The sequence below is a fragment of the Pelodiscus sinensis genome, chromosome 9 (assembly GCF_052426305.1).
Source record: "Pelodiscus sinensis isolate ZL-2025 chromosome 9, ASM5242630v1, whole genome shotgun sequence".
Lineage (NCBI taxonomy): Eukaryota > Metazoa > Chordata > Testudines > Trionychidae > Pelodiscus > Pelodiscus sinensis.
In genome coordinates, this window is record NC_143060.1 from 8515366 (window position 1) to 8531804 (window position 16439).

A 16439-nucleotide genomic window follows, 5' to 3' on the forward strand; every position below is an offset into this window, starting at 1 on the left:
TGTGCCTAATTATGCTACCAGTTCCACTTGTGGCTCTCTTTTGAACTCACGGGGCTCAAGTGTGCTTTCAGATACATACACACAACTTCCACTGAAGTCAGTTCTCACCTACCCCCTGTACTGAAGCACCAATTTCCTATAAGTGTTTGCCATGTTGTCTAGATGACCATGGATCTCCTGGTCCACCCACATAGTACTCTCTATAGAACTACAGACTAAGTCCCTATGGGTAGTACTCCGCGGTACACAAAAGGCAGGGACCCACCTAGTGCTGGTTCTTTGTGCTCGGTCTGCCAGATCCTCCACTAGTGTAAATTGTCTCTGGTTTCCTCCACTGTCCCAGAATTATTCTACCTCAAATGACTTTCTGGCTGCACTGTCACATGAGGGTTATGGCACCAGTACCTGGGTTTAGTTCCACTACGAGGTTACAGACAGCATGAGTTATGTGTGCGTATGCTCCGTTAGCCAGCGCCATGTGGTGTACTATAGAACTGGCTGTCTGAAATTTTAGTCTCACTACACCTGACCAAAAAATGTGTGTCCTTCCCCCTACTCACCATTGAAAATTTCCTACTTTTCATTGGAAAAAAAATGTGAAAACAGAAAATGTTAGGCTTTATCAGAGACATTTAAGTTTGCGGGAGGGAGTTGAGGTATAATGACACCTTCTGTAAAAAAAATATTGCCTCAATCCCCCCTCAGAAAAAGTCGATCAAAATATTGGCCAGCCCTGTCTGTAACATCAAGCAAGGAGATGGGGGCGGGAGAGGGGATTAAGTATAGCATTGCTATAATTTAATCTACTGTAGTGCTCTCCAGGGAACTGTCCAGCCCGAAATCCTCCTGAAGTGCTACATGTTACCAGGAAAATACTTGTATGTTTTTCTAGCACCTTCCATCCCAAAGCATCCAATTGGGCTTTTGAAATGAAGTATTCACCCTCCATTGAAATGCTGACAGATCAGCCAGGGAACGTGCTGTAATATGACAACAGTTTAGAATAGACAAGCTAGGACACTGACAAAATTGTTCAGTTTTGCTCTCGCTGAAGTCAATGGGTTCAGAGTTAGGCCAAGACTGATCGTTTCTGAAAATCTCAGCCATATATTTTGACTGCTTAATCTATGTGTGCGCTATGTTGTGTTGTGTTTAAGTGTGCACACATAGGCCTACGAATTCAAAGGAAAGTTACAAGATCCAGTCCTGCAAACAGATGGTTTAATGCAGACCTCTGTAGAATCATTGTGGATGAAGGGTTGCTCAGAAACATTTGTCTGCAGAATCAGATCTAATACCAGCAGATTCCTGGCTGACAGTTGGATTTTTCTCCTTAAAACGTATAGAGAAAATGGAGCATCTTAACAGAGGCAACCCAAGTGATCACAGAGTATTTTACATCTACTACATATTTTAGAGAGTTTGTCTGTTTGATCAAAAACTCTTTCTACACAGTAAGAGCTAGGATCATCACATCTGCTATGCAACTTCCTCTTATCGTAACCTAAAGCAACATAAAGGTTTGGTTGTGCCAGGAAAATGGGATGTGCCTGGAATGAGATTGCTTCTCATAAAACCATACAGACGAAAGCTAAAAATCATCAAATCAAATACAGTCCTGAAAACCTGACATAACAGAACAAATGTTGAAAGACTGAACCAAGATGACCCAAAAAAATAGGATGAACCTGGAATAAGATTGTTTCTCAATAAACCTTATGGAAAAGAGATAAAATGGAAAAATTTGGAAGAGTGCTCCATTTTGGTACAGCTAACCCAATGCTTAAGGTTTGAACACTAGACAAAAATGTTACTGGAAACCAAATTGACTATAGTCCTCTTTTTAAAAAAAAATATAGCAAATGATAAAGAGTTTATAGGGATGAAGAATAAATACTCTTCATGAAATTTCCTTTTCTAAAAATTTACTAAAAATTAAATGGAAAAGTTTTAACAATCCCATTTTAAGAACTCCAAAATAAAAATGAACTTTATAAAAATAGCACAATATTTTTGAAAAATATAATCGTTTAAATAAAGCATGTACATTTTCCTTTTATTTTCCAAAAAAAAGCCCATGTAATTGCATTAAGGATATGAGTGATGCTGGTAAATCCGCTAGCTGCATTTTTTTTTTTACCTAAATCATCCAACTTTCTTTGTAACCACTTGTGACGGGGCAGGCACAGGGTCCGCGCCGCCCCGCACTGAGACGGGGAACCCGGGAGCAGGAGCCCCGGCCGAGACGGCCGTCGGCCCGCCGCTTTCCCCGGCGCCGGGCGATGACGTCACCGGAGGCGACGGGGAGAGCGCGGAGAGGGGCGGGGCCTGGAGTCACGGGACCACGCCGGCCCCGGCGTCCGCAGGGGAGCGGGCCGTCCAAAAGGCGCCTGACCATGGACCGGGGGAGAGGAGCGCTGGAGGCAGGACGGAGGAACCGAGCCCGTTGGGAGGCCCTGGGGAGGAGACGCGTGACCCGCGGCGGCTGAAGCCCCACCCAAGACAGGGGCTCCGGGTGAGTCTGTCCCCTTGCTGGGGGGGGAACGTGCCGAACAACCGGCCGGGAAGAAGTGACCCAGGGCGGGGCCGTGGTCCCCGCGAGTGGAGGGTTTGGGGGAACGTAACCCCCTCCACTGACTAGGGACTAGCGTCCCCGTCTTAGGGCCCTGGGTCGGGGCTCGGAGTGAGGGAGGGCCCGAGCCCCCTTCCCGGCGTCTGCGAGCCAGTGCGGGCTCTGACATCCCACACGGTCGGTCGGGAGCTAGGATCGGACGGAGGGCCAGGAATCCGATCAGCTGGTTAGGACGAGGGTCACCCGAACTCGGGGTGACCACCAGGGCAACGGGTTACACCACTTTTCACATTTCTACCTTTACTTTACTTACTAAGCCTTCAGCAAATCACCAAACTGCATTAATGACCAACAAGTCAACAGACTGTCCAGACAGTGAGTCAGAAGTGTGATACAAAGTCATCTTAGTTATTGTATTAATGACATTTTTGGACAAGGCAGTGTATTACATATGAATTGCTTTCCTTGCATTGCAGTGGTGCTTGTTCAGAAATATTGAAAACAACTGCCTACTTTGTAAAATTATGAGCTGAAAAGTATCATCTCTGGGATTTTAAGGAGAGGGGAAAAATCATTAGGTGGTCTTAGACCAGAACCTCATCTGAAGTAAACTGGCATAACTTTGTTGGAGCCACATCAATATATACCAGTGGAGGCTCTACCCAAATCTGGCAGAGACAAATGTTTAGGGATGAAATTCGAGCCCCTAAACCAGGGTAAAATTACTTTAGAAATATTGTTTTAATCATCATAGAAGGAACATGGGTGCACAAAATGTTCCTAGCTCAGAAACAACTCCTTATCCTTATCTGAGTCCTGTCTACACAGGGTCACCTCTTCAAGTCCTTCTTCTCCATCCAACTCTATCCTTGAAAGCACGTAGTCAGAAACTCTGCAGCTAATCAAATCCTTCTGCATGACCTTCATCTGTTCACTTTTGTGTCTTCCAATTCTTTTCTTGTCCTCTTCTTTTGGTTTAACACATTGTTTCCTGAATATTTTTTTCTGATCTTCTTTTCACATGAGGCATGTTTACACAGCAAGGCTAAACTCAAAATAAGCTATGCAACTTGAACTACGTCAAACACGTAGCTTAAGTCAAAACAGCTTGTTTTGACTTTGAACACATCTACACAGCACTTATTTCAAAATAGAGCACTCTTCCTCTGACTTCCCTTACTCCTCATACACTGAGGTTTACAGAAGTCTGAGTCAGAAGCCTGTTATTCCAAAATAACGCTGCTTGTAGACATGCCCACGATCAAGCCACTATGCCTGCATTCCCTCTACTTTTCTGTAATTGGCATCACCATCATACTTCCCCAAATTCATTTCTTTCAAACACAGAGTTAAAAGGGTGGTCCAAGCATCTATTATAAGGTTTGTCCCCACTATATTCAGGAGCTGGTCCTGTCTCCCTCAGTTCCCAGCATTCAGAGCCATACAAAAGTGAAGGTTTAAGTACCAACATGTAGATCTCACTCATCAGTGTGATAGACACTCACTTATCTCCATTTAGTCCCTCCCTTTTCTGTTCAGTTTATAAGCTAGTTGTTGAGTTCGCCAGTACCCTGTCTATCAAACCTACATACTTGTATCTTTGGTAGCAGCTAGCCCCGCATACTTCGAATCTTGTTACCTCCCTGGGAGGTGGCATTGAGTCAACAGATTATATGGTTGGTTTTATTTTTTACTGATTTTCATGCCATTTATTTCGAGTATGCAAATCCATCTCTCTAGATCAGTTGTTCTCCCATCTTTTTTCATGGACCACTGGTTGAAAAACAGTGCAATAAATCTCCTTCCACTCCCTCTTTGCTCTCTCCCATATGCACTACATCATCTGCAGACAGCATGCAGCAGAGTGCCCGTCTCTGGATGTTTTCTCTAAGTACGTCAAGCAGCAATAGAACAAAAAGGGGGCGGGTGCTGATCTTGACTGTGCTCTCTTTCTTGCTAGAAACCAGTGGTGCAGCAGGGCTGTGACTTCAGGTTGGTGGGCTTGAATACGGGTGAGGGGAGCAAGCACCAGCCCCACTTCCTGGCTCACTCATTAGGTGCAAAGGGATAAGCCCCAGTACCCTGGCCCACTTTCCCCAGCCAGCTCACTGAGCAGGCTGAAAGAAGACAAACCTAGGTACATAGTGGGTGAGCCACGGCCCCCTTAGGCTGACCCATGTCTATGCCCCTTCTAGAAAGTGTTCAGGTCCCCCCATGGCCTGTACAAGTTGGATACAGCCTTCAGAGATCTGTCAGTTACTCTCACAAACCACCAGACGATTTCTCTCAGAATGTGATCATATGTAGCCCTGCGCAGATACAAAATTTGTATCCACATCTGTAGCCACAAAAATGAACCACAGATATCCACATCCATACCCACAGATGCAGATAGCCACAGATATAAAGCAGATATCCACGGATTTGCAGGGCTTCAATCATAAGTCTTTTTGAGTTTAATGAATACAATGTGCCGGATTTTTCTCTTTTCTCTGTATTTTTCCAACAAGCAAAGATAGAAACCACTGTTGATTTGCCTGGCACAAATCTCAACTGATGGTCACTGACCTTTGCTTATAGCTCAGTAACTAACAATATTAACATGAAAAAGGGATACCGTGTATTAGCATCAAAGGACACATCTTCTACTGTTAGTTTTAAATATCAATAAATGGGAAACATTTGATAACAGCAAGTCAAAGGCAGCAGACATTCTCCAGCCACAGATTTCTGCATTGAAAATCAGCTCACTGACTAATATGCACCGCGGACCAAGCTTCATCAATAATTCATAGCCCGCATTGAGTCAATTTTTGGAAAGCTGCTAGCGTCTTCCTTGATCATGCACTTGTAGTTATGGATGAGTGGAAGAGGCTGGCAAATGAATGACGTCAGAGTACGAATAAGCACGCGTCTGCAGTTGGCTACGTACCACATTGGCCTCACAGACAAGTAAATTATCTCTGCACTTTTGAGTGTAATCGGCCCTTGGAAGCTGCCCAGTAGCAGCCCTGAAATGCAATGTAGAGAGTTGATTATTAGTTAACACCACATGTTGCCCATAGAAACGATCATACAGGAAATTTCATTATGATAGTCCATGATGAAGGGCTCAGAAGCAACAGCTGGATAGATTACATCCCGTTTGGATGTCTCCTGCAGAAGAGATGACATGCCAGCTAAAGAAGAATATGGCGGCAAATCAGAAGACATCATGTACATCAATTTCTCCTGCCTTTCCTGATAGAAATTGTGGCACTGTCCCTTTTCCTTAGATTTTATGTCTCAGAACATCATCCTGGTCTCGTTATGCTACTGGCTTGTGAGAAAAGAAGGAGCAGTAAGGAGCGGAAGAAGGAAAGAGCAGAGACAAGATATCTGGCACGCTTTGAAGGCCAGTGGCTACTCAACCAATCCTTTAACTTTCTTCCAGTTTGGTATTAGAGAAGAAGCTGGATACTTATGCAGGAGATGGTCCTGCTCTCACCCAGAGCATAAAAATTTGTGGGCATTTTACACACTGCATAAGGACCTTTACAATCAGTTCCCAGTGATCAGTTCTTTCCCACCAAAATGGAACCACTGGAAATGCAGCAGCCAACAATTGCTTGTCTGAGGTGGTAAAGACGTGAGGCTGCCTCAGAAAATTGTGTAGGTGCTTGTAATGATTTGGCTGGTCTAAAATTTTCCAGACCCATAAACTTTAAAGCACCACAAAGCCCAGAGAAAACAAGAGAGATTCGTTTGCTTCATTTCTTTTTCTGTTCACCTCTAACAAGTGCGTGAGCCAGAACATTAGGTGTGAGGCCCTGACTCCCATGAAAAATTGCTGCAGGATCTTTAATGATCCCAAAGCTTAAGTCTTTCATTTTACTCCATCAGCCGCACGTCATCCACTGCCAGCAGACCGGCCGCTGCTTGAAGCTGGTTTGGGAAAAGAAGCGTCACCAGCACTGCCTTCTTGTCCCTTCTCTTTTTCTCTTGGGCATTTCCCATCCAGACACATCTTGACCTGACCCGGGGTGTTTAACGGAGATGACGAGTGAAACTTTCACATGCACCTCAGAAGCCCGAGTTCCATTTTCAGATGCGCTCTAGAAATAGAATACATTTTTGAAAATTGTTCACAACTGATAGCTTCATCAAACAGGTGTTCTGATTTTAAGGCTGGGATTCTCAGAGGAACCGACAGTTGTCCGGCTCCCGTCTAATTGGATTGGGAACCTAATCCCACTCTGTTCCTTTGAAAATCCCAGACTTATTTTCTGAGGAAGCCTCTTGTTTACAGAATCAGGGCACTACCAGAGCGGACTACAGTCCTGGCTGAAACAGAATGCATCGCATCTATCTCCCTGCGTATTTCTGTCCACACACCTTTAGTCCTCACCAATGATATCCATGCTAACCCAGACGTAGCCCTCTCCAGCAGACACTACTAATTTCTACAAATCGTATGTTAGTTTTGCCCTGTTGAGAAATACCCCTTAGTGAAAGAGCTGAGAGAGTTAGACTCATTTCCATAGGTAAATAGACAGTAGGATAGAATTGAAAGCCAGGGTTCCACACCAAGGCAGCTGCTCAGAGCCTGTTATGCCACTATCATAATCCCCCACCTATACTTCACAGCCAGTGTTCCCTCTAAGCTGTGCGGCTGCACAGCTTCACAGGTGATTAATTAGCCCTGCCCAATTAGTCAGCTCCATGCATGGGACCCTGAGCCTCTCATTGAGGAGGGAGTGGCTAATTAATCACCTGTGAAACTGTGCTACTGCCTAGTTTAGAGGGAACACTGTTCACAGCTATTCCCCAATAAGCTGAGTTACCTGCATAATTAGTTCCCAGTACTTCAGCATAAATCACATGTTAGCTGTTACTATAATACCAGTGCAACTTCAGGGGGTTAGTGAAAAAACAATGATTGGTATTGATTATATTACCATAATTGCATCACCATATGCAATTATGGCTATATAATAATAATAATATAATAATGCGGGTTAGTAGAGACATTTCACAATTAAAGAGCCATATCATAATTATGTATTTACCATACTAAGTTACGTTATTCATAGAAATATTCAAGATGTAATTGACACTATGATACAAGAGCTCCTATTGGTGGCATCGTGAGTACTAGCCAGACTTTCCCCTGTGGAGCCCCACATTTAGGTACCGTCGTAATATTGACCCGCATTAAGAAGTTTTAGCTTTTTCCATCAGCATCATATCTCTGTGGATGGCATGTTCCTAAGCAATCAGCTTTAGAGGAAAGCTCCTGGAGTGGATTCACCCATTTATTCCGACTAGTCAACCCATCAGTGCAGTTCTACTACAGTACTGCGGAGGATACCAATTCAGACCTGTAACATGATGCTTCCTTCAGGCCAGACTAAGCACTGCATTATGGAATCGGAAGGCCCTTACTGGGGAATACCTCCTGGTGCAGAAAGCCCTCAGGAGGCCTGACTGCAAGGGATGTTCCAAGCAGAGGCAGAACAGAGGTGAGCCAGAGGAGAAAGGATGCCGCTCAGGGGAAGGAAGATGCAAAGCTAAAATGAACTCATACCCTGGTGATTCTGTATCCTTGAAGTGGCCAAGTAGGGCCATTGGAACGAGAGCACTTCATCTCCACCACAGGCCTTACCTGCCCCACAAGCATCTGGGTAGAAGAGACACAAATTGACTCCCCTCTATTTCCCTGCAAGCACCTACTCCAGTTCAAGGAGGCCTCTGACTCTTAGGACAAGTCTACATTGCATTCCTCTTGCACAAAAGCCTTTGCAAATGAAGCACGGATTCGTATATTGTCACACTTCATTTGCATAATTAATTAGAGTCTGTTTTTGCACAAGAGGCTTTTGCACAAAAAGGAGCCATCTACACAGCTCCTTTTTGTGCAAACTCCCCCTCTTGCGCAAGACCTGTTCTTCCACATTTTTTCAGGAAGAATGGCTCTTGCGCAAGAGGAGGATGTTGCTCAAAAAGGAGCTGTATAGATGGCTCCCTTTTGCGCAAAACCAGCCCCTAATTAATTATGCAAATGAAAAGTGTGGCAATATGCTAATTCGTGCTTCATTTGCATAGGCTTTTGCGCAAGAGGGATGCAACAAAGACGTAGCCTTAGATTCTAAGGGCCCGCAGCAGAGATGTCTTCTCAGTCACAATATTTATATCAGTTCCTTCCAGCAAGTGGGTGTACAGTCTTTATTCTGAGCAGTGATGCAGCACAGCAAGACTGTCTAATTACAAAAACAATACTTATTGAATGCATTAATGCTTCTGCAATTTTAATAGCAATATGATAGCTGGGATTTATATTATTTTCTCTTTCTGATTAATTATTTACACAGACAAGCAAGGGTTATTAAGAATGTGTGTGCCTTCCTATACCGCCCAGAGATTTTAGAGAGGTTGGGGGGAAGAGACACACAGATGCTCAACATCTGAGCACAGAGTATTTTCATATTCCATGACTCAGCACTTAGCAACGGGACTGCCATTGTCCGACAATGGAATCTCATTAGGAACACAATTTTTCAGCTGGGACATGTTTCATTAAATGCATCTCTAACACTGCAGCTTTCTTATTTGATGGGCTGGTATTCTGAGGAAGCAAAAACAAAGAGGGGGGAGGTTTCTAAGGTTAGTCTTAACATATCAGTCATAGGACTGCCTCTTCCCATCAGCCCACTCAGATACCAGACTGAGGAGCCCAGAACAGCATTGCTGAAGTCTGACCTGCGCTCATTGCTTTCACTAACACAGCTGGTTCAACAGGGAAGTTTTGGCTTGAATAATTTGTATGAGCTAAGAACTACGCTTTGCATAAAGATCCCCCTTAAATGTTCTGCCCACAGATTTGGAGAACAGAAGAAATGCCCCTTGTCCAGACCCCACATGTACAGAGTGTGCCTAGGGCCAGATTTTCAGAGATGCTGAGCATTTGCAACTCCTGTTGACTTCAATCAGCAACAAGGCTGCATTGCTGAAAATCAAGCCTAGGAATGTCTACACTGCACTTAATTTTGCCTCCATCTTTCAGCTCCTCGAAGGGTGCGACTACACTGCAATAAACAATCCTGAGCAGAATGTCTCAGAGCTCGGGTCATAGAATCATAGAATTATAGGACTGGAAGGGACCTCGAGAGGTCATCGAGTCCAGCCCCCCGCCCTCAAGGCAGGACCAAGCTCCATCTACACCATCCCTGACAGATGTCTATCTAACCTGTTCTTAAATATCTCCAGAGAGGGAGATTCCACCACCTCCCTTGGCAATTTATTCCAATATTTGACCACCCTGACAGTTAGGATTTTTTTCCTAATGTCCAATCTAAACCTCCTTGCTGCACTTTAAGCCCATTACTCCTTGTCCTGTCCTCAGAAACCAAGAGGAACAAATTTTCTCCTTCCTCCTTGTGACACCCTTTTAGATATTTGAAAACCGCTATCATGTCCCCCCTTAATCTTCTTTTTTCCAAACTAAACAAGCCCAGTTCATGAAGCCTGGCTTCATAGGTCATGTTCTCTAGACCTTTAATCATTCTTGTCGCTCTTCTCTGTACCCTTTCCAATTTCTCCACATCGTTCTTGAAATGTGGCGCCCAGAACTGGACACAGTACTCCAGCTGAGGCCTAACTAGTGCAGAGTAGAGTGGCAGAATGACTTCACGAGTTTTGCTTACAACACACCTGTTGATAAAACCTAGAATCATATTTGCTTTTTTTGCAACAGCATCACACTGTTGACTCATATTCAACTTGTGGTCCACTATGAACCCTAGAACCCTTTCCGCCATGCTCCTTCCTAGACAGTCGCTTCCCATCTTGTATGTATGGAACTGATTGTTCCCTCCTAAGTGGAGCACTTTGCATTTCTCTTTATTAAACTTCATCCTGTTTACCTCTGACCATTTCTCTAACTTGCTAAGGTCATTTTGAATTATGTCCCTATCCTCCAAATAAGTTGCAACCCCACCCAGTTTGGTATCATCTGCAAACTTAATAAGCATACTCTCTATCCCAAAATCTACATCATTGATGAAGATATTGAACAGTACGGGTCCCAAAACAGACCCTTGCGGAACTCCACTTGTTATCCCTTTCCAGCAGGATTTAGCACCGTTAACAACAACTCTCTGACTACGGTTATCCAGCCAATTATGCACCCATCTTATCGTGGCCCTATCTAAGTTATATTTGCCTAGTTTATCAGTAAGAATATCATGCGAGACCGTATCAAATGCCTTACTAAAGTCTAGGTATATGACATCCACCGCTTCTCCCTTATCCACAAGGCTCGTTATCCTATCAAAGAAAGCTATCAGATTAGTTTGGCATGACTTGTTCTTCACAAACCCATGCTGGCTATTCCCTATCACTTTATTACCTTCCAAGTGTTTGCATATGATTTCCTTAATTACCTGCTCCATTATCTTTCCTGGGACAGACATTAAACTGACTGGTCTGTAATTTCCTGGGTTGTTCTTATTCCCCTTTTTATAGATGGGTACAATATTTGCCCTTTTCCAGTCTTCTAGAATCTCCCCTGTCTTCCATGATTTTTCAAAGATCATAGCTAAAGGTTCAGATACCTCCTCTATCAGCTCCTTGAGTATCCTGGGATGCATTTCATCAGGACCTGGTGACTTGCTGACATCTAACTTTCCTAACTGATTTTTAACTTGTTTTTTGTGTATCTTATCTTCTAAACTTACCCTCTCTCTGCTTGTATTCACTACGTTAGGCACACCTCCAGACTTCTCGGTGAAGACCGAAACAAAGAAGTCATTGAGCATCTCTGCCATTTCCAAGTTTCCTGTTACTGCTTCTCCCTCCTCACTAAGCAGTGGGCCTACCCGGTCCTTGGTCTTCCTCTTGCTTTTAATGTATTTATAAAAGGTCTTCTTGTTTCCCTTTATGCCTGTAGCTAGTTTGATCTCATTTTGTGCCTTTGCCTTTCTAATCTTGCCCCTGCATTCCCATGTTGCTTGCCTATATTCATCCTTTGTTATTTGTCCTAGTTTCCATTTTTTATAGGACTCCTTTTTTATTGTGAGATCATGCAAGATCTCCTTGTTAAGCCAAGCTGGTCTTTTGCCATATTTTCTATCTTTCCTACACAGCGGAATTTTTTGCTTTTGGGCCCTTAATGTCCCTTTGAAATACTTGCAACTCTCCTCAGCTGTTTTTCCCTTCAGTCTTGCTTCCCATGGGACCTTACCTACAAGTTCTCTGAGCTTATCAAAATCTGCCTTCCTGAAATCCATTACCTCAATTGTGCTGGTCTCCCTTCTACCTTTCCTTAAGATCATGAACTCTATTATTTCATGATCACTGTCCCCTATACTGTCTTCCACTTTCAAGTTCTCAACTAGTTCCTCCCTATTTGTTAAAATCAAATCCAGAACAGCTTCTCCTCTGGTAGCTTTTTCATCCTTCTGAAACAGAAAGTTGTCTCCAATGCAGTCCAGAAACTTATTGGATAGCCTGTGCCCCGCTGTGTTAGTTTCCCAACATATGTCTGGATAGTTGAAGTCCCCCATCACCACCAAATCCTGGGCTTTGGATAGTTTTGTTAATTGTTTAAAAAAGGCCTCATCCACCTCTTCCACCTGGCTAGGTGGCCTGTAGTAGACTCCTAGCATGACATCACCCTCATTTTTTACCCCTTTTAGCTTAACCCAGAGACTCTCTACACAGCTATCTCCTACGTTCATCTCCACTTCAGTCCAAGTGTGTACATTTTTAATATACAAGGCAACCCCTCCTCCCTTTTTTTCCCTGTTTGTCCTTCCTGAGCAAGCCGTACCCTTCCATACCAACATTCCAATCGTGCGTCCCATCCCACCAGGTTTCTGTAATACCAATGATATCATAGTTGTATTTATTTGTTAGCAATTCCAGTTCTTCCTGCTTATTACCCATACTTCTCGCATTTGTATATAGACATCTAAGATACTGATTTGATCTTGCCTCCCTGTTGTGCCCTGACCCTCCTTTCTATTTGCCATTATAGGCCGTAGTCCCCCCCATTTCCAACCCATCTCCCAGTCCTGCACATTCAGCACTTACCAAGGATTTGTGCTTGCATGAAAGGGCCCAAACCAGCGGTGTAGCCTTTCAGGGTCTGTCTGAAGAGTTTCAGAGGCTGTGGTCCAGCCTGTGCCCAGCCATCTACACTGTTATTTTCAGCCCCAAGGCATAAGCTTGAGTCAGCTGATACAAGCTCTGAAACTCATTGCCAACTTTTTTTTATTGCAGTGCAGATGTTCTTTATGAGGAGTTGAAAGATGTGGACAAAATTCTTGATGGCATACACAGATCAGCCTCATCCAATAATACTGCAGGGTGAAATCAGCTCATGAGCCATTTCAATTCCTATGCCTACTGTATGCCAACGTGAATTTCTTTATATATTTAGTAGATTATATACTAGAATCTGGTTGGTCATTTACTGTAAGCCTAGATTTGTGTACAAAACTGTACTGTTATAGCCATGATTTTTAATTCATAGAATCATAGGTCATCAAGTCCAGTCCCCTGCTCCAACAGCAGGACCAATTACCATCTAGATCAGTGGTTCTCAAACTTTTTGGGCTCCGGAGCCCTTTACATGTGTAAAAATTTATGCGAAGCCCCAGCGGTCCACTGATTGTATGTGTTGTATGTATCAATGTTTCCAGTGTGTCAACCTCGCGAAGCCCCTGGAGATGTCTAGCGGAGCCCCTGGGGCTCTGTGGAGAACAGTTTGAGAAACACTGATCTAAATCATCCCTGATTGGTGTCTATCCAACCGGCTCTTAAATATCTCCAGTGATGGAGATTCCACAACCTTCCTAGGCCATGGGTTCCCAAACTCTTTGACACGGGGACCAGTAAATCCATTCACGAGCTTTTGGAGGACCGGTAACATTCATTTGCATATTTGCATCTTCATTAAGCAAATGATGAATATTCAGATAAGTTATTTCTGATCCTCCCAAAGACCCCAGTGTCAGCGTTAGCAAAGCTTTTGATACAGCCACCCACAATATTCTTGCCAGCAAGTTAAGGGAACATGGATTGGATCAATGGACTGTAAGATGGATAGAAAGCTGGCTAGATCAGGGGTTCCCAAACTTTTTACTTTAGTTGGAACCCGGTTTTTTTTTTCAGTACTGTCTTTTTCAGCCCAAAAATATAAACACACATAAAAAAAAAGAATGATAAATGAATACATTATCAGTGTTTCACCTGGCTGCATCTTCCGCCCAGCCTGGGCCAGGTCTTGGGGGACTCGGTGCTGCATGGGCACTCCAAGAGGCGGGAGCAGGAGCAGATTGGGGGTAGGGTATCTGGCTAGGAGGGAGGGTGCAAAGAAGGGTAGGGTTGCCAGGTGTCCGGTTTTGTACCGGACAGTCTGGTATTTGCGGGTTTTGTCCTGGAAACAAATTGAGAAATTACCAGACAATAAAATGCCTGGTATTTTCTAATTAGGTACGTTTTATTATAATTAGGTGTATCAGTCTTTAGCTGCAAACTGCCTGGCTGGTAGATGTGCTCATGCTGCCTGAGTGTGTCTACCTGCCAGGCAGTTCGCAACTACTCAAGGGAGGGTATGTGTGTGTGTGGGGGGGGGGGGGGAAAACGGAATACCCGGCCAGACTCACTCGTCTGCCAGGGTCTGCAGGGTCTTCATGTGCCAGGGTCAGTCCTGCTCCCCCCCTTCTCCTCCCAATCTCCCCAGTCCAGCCCTGCTGCCCCCGTCCAGCCCTGCTTCCGGTGGCTGGTTCCCCCCGCACCCCACCAGTCTCCCCCAGTTAGCCCCGCTCCTCCTCCGACCCCCCCAACCAGCCCCACTGCCCTCGTCTAGCCCTGCTTCCAGTACCTTGTTCTCTCGTGCTCCTCTGCCTGATCTCTCCCTGGCCAGCTCTCCCGCCCCCTCCCCGCCCCCGTCAGCCCTGGTTTCGTCGCCTGCTCTCCCCAGTCTCTGCTGGACAGCCCCGCTGCTCCCAACCCTGCTTCCGTTGCCCGCCTGACCCCCTCCCAAACTCCATGGGACAGCCCCGCTGCCTCCAACCCTGCTCCCACTGGCTGCCCACCCAGATCTCTGCGGGACAGTCCCACCACCCCCAACCCTGCTTCTGCCACCTGCCAGCACCGATCTCTGTGGGACAGCCCTGCTACTCCCAACCCTGCTTCACAGAGGCCAGTTTCCCCCCCACACACATGCACCTCCTCCCAGCCCGCCCCACTCTGCTTCCCTCCCAGCAGCCACACTGAGGCCCTGTATTTTTTTCCCACGGCCTGGTACCGGGCCACGACTCAAAGTTTGGGAAACGCTGCCCTTGGCAATTTATTCTAGTGTTTAACCACCCTGATAATTTTTTCTAATGTCCAAACTAAACCTATCTTGCCACAATTTAAGCCCATTGCTTCTCATCCTGTCATCAGAGGCGAAGAAGAACAATTTTTCTCCCTCCTTATAACACCCTTTTAGATACTCGAAAACTGCTATCATGTCCCCTCTCATTCTTCTCTTCTCTAAACTAAATAAGCCAAATTCTTTCAGTCTCCCCTCATAAGTCATGTTTTCTAGTCCTGTCATGATTTTTGTTGCTCTTCTCTGGACCTTCTCTAATTTCTCCACATCTTTTTTGAAATGTGGTGCCCAGAACTGGACATAGTACTCCAACTGAGGCCTAACTAGTGCAGAGTAGAGCAGAAGAATGACTTCTCGTGTCTTGCTCACAACACACCTGTTAATGCATCCCAGAATCATGTTTGCTTTTTTTGCAACGGTGTCACATTGTTGACGCATATTTAGCTTGTGGTACATTATGACTCCTAAATCCCTTTCTGTAATACTCCTTCCTAGATAGTCTTTTTCCATTCTCTAATTTTGACCCTATACTCCAACGCAGTTGCAACCACTCCCAGCTTGGTATCATCTGCAAACTCGGTAAGGGTACTCTCAATGCCAATATCTAAATTATTGAACTATTGAACAGAACGGGTCGTAAAACAGATCTCTGTGGAACCCCACTTGTTGTGTCCTTCTAGCATGACTGAGAATGGTTATCCAACCAGTTGTGCACTCACCTTATAGTAGCCCCAGGTAGGTTGTATTTCCCTAATTTATTGATAAAAAGGTCGGGCGAGACCATATCATAGAATACTGGGACTAGAAGGGACCTCGAGAGGTCATCGAGTCCAGTCCCCTGCCCCCATGGCAGGACTAAGTACTGTCTAGACCATCCCTGATAGACAGTTATCTAATCTACTCTTAAATATATCCAGAGAATATCACATTCTTTACTAAAGTCTAGGTATATCACCTTCACTGCTTCTCCCTTATCCACAAGACTTGCTATCCTAGTAAAGAAAGCTATTAGATTGGTTTGACATGATTTGTTCTTTACAAATTCATGCTGCCTGTTACCGATCATCTTAATATCTTCCAGGTGTTTGCAGATGAATTCCTTAATTGGGGCGGGGGAAGGGAATTCAGAGAGCAAAAGACAAATCCTCATGCATTGCAATGTTAAATTGACTCCGCTTGAAAACAAATTGGTCCTACTAACTTTTAGATAATTGGTAGGTTGCTGCCCCAAAGTTTCTTTTATCACAAATATTTGTAATATTTACTCACCTATATCAATTTTATAAAAAGACGTATGAAACGAACAGAAGAGTCTATAGCACAGAGTGACAAACTCTGCTGTGAGACTGGGAGTCAGTAATTAATGATAAAAGAACTGTCATTTTTTTAAAAAAGAACTTATATCAGCCAGGAGCTACACAGCTCCAGAGAAAGATCGCAGGCAGGCAGGCCCAAAGAAAGTACCAAAAAAAAAAAAAAAAAAGGAGTAAACCTAGGGGGAAATTA